The 1528-nt window shown below is 31.9% G+C and overlaps 1 protein-coding gene across 1 annotated transcript in view; it reads right to left on the bottom strand.

Moving 5' to 3' along the window:
• Window positions 1-1528, bottom strand: part of LOC119591552 (tubulin polyglutamylase TTLL5-like) — a gene marked incomplete in the record, with an annotated part of 18965 nt that overhangs the window by 6417 nt on the left and 11020 nt on the right.

The following is a 1528-nucleotide window of genomic DNA, read 5'->3' as shown; positions in this document are numbered from 1 at the left end:
TGCAAAGCCTTAAATACAATTCATAACTTTTAAACATATGAAGAGCATAAAATAAAGTCTTTGAAATAACCTGAGCCAACTGTTGAAGTATCATAATCACTTTCATGCCTCTGAGGAAACATGTATGGAAACCAATAAAAAAAAAGCAGGAAAAAGGAAAAAGATATATACATAAAATACATAAGAGAGACAAATCACAAGCCCATCATATCTAACTAAATCAATCCTTTATGTAATACTATTCTGTCCCTTGTGCTAGTTTCTGTTTAATCCCCCTAATGATCAGGATAAGATAGCTTATCCTTGAGAGTTACTTATTAGCAAAATCTCAAGAAACACCAAAAGCAGGTACATGGGACTGTCTGGTATCACTTATCAGTCAAAACCTCTGGAGTAACATGACATCTGTGACCTTAGCAACAACTAAATTAATGCCAATATAATAGCTTTGTACACAGACCATTCAGGGTAAATACAATTACATGAACCTTCACCCCAAAAATACTTTCCTCTGATTTGAAATTTAAGTTGTGGTAGTATGAATGAATCCCTCACTAATAATATGGCAACACTATCATTACAAATCAGTTTTTCCAGCCCTTTCTTACAATTTTACATCTTATCATCATAAAAATTATATAATCCATAAATGGTACAAAAATACTATACATAAGACAAGAACAGGATAAGCCATAAAAGTTCTAACTTCTATATTGAAAAGAATTATGCACTTTTGCGATGAACACTAGATTCACATACTTTTTTCTATAATAATCAGAATACCATTTCTTTCTGAAGTCTACCTAATATCAACATAAAAAATTCTATTTCACAGCAATTGTTTTGAAAAATAACTTAAGTAAAATACATTAAAATAATAAAAAATCTGAAACACTGCAAATATCTAAAAGATGAATCAAGAAACTGCTGCATTGAGGTGTGACTAACCATATTACAATCATAATTTTGAGGTAATATTTTAACTACCAAAACTTTTCCCCCCATTTTTTTCTCACTTTGTAAAATTGCTTGATGGACATGACAAACCTTTTTTTTTATGTAAACCCTTCAGATCAAACTTTGAGAGAATACTTGTCCCACAAATTAATAAAATTATTCATGCTTTATAAATCCATAGTTGAAATGAGGCATTAGAGCCTACTCTAACACCCTTTTCAATAAGTTCTACATATAACTCATGGCTCCCACCCTATTATCTAACATGCATGAATGATTTTTTTTTAATGGCATCGACTTTTAATCCTGGTAATATGTTTTGCACATGAAAAAGTGAAAATTACATAAGCTTAATTCCATAAGAGGTATTACATTTTTTTTTGTGTATGTGTAAGTGTTTGTGCATTTCTTTCCAATCATCAGATTTTGAATAGAACTCTGTTAACCCACTAAAGACAGGCCTCTCACCCAATAGAACACCTGGAGCAAGGACCATTTCCTGGCATCTCATATGTGAGACACTATTGTTTTCGACTGTCTGCTGGGGTGTCTTCCGCGCAAGACATAATGC

Source organism: Penaeus monodon, chromosome 28 (assembly GCF_015228065.2).
Source record: "Penaeus monodon isolate SGIC_2016 chromosome 28, NSTDA_Pmon_1, whole genome shotgun sequence".
Classification (NCBI taxonomy): domain Eukaryota; kingdom Metazoa; phylum Arthropoda; class Malacostraca; order Decapoda; family Penaeidae; genus Penaeus; species Penaeus monodon.
This window is presented reverse-complemented; position numbering and strand designations above follow the sequence as displayed.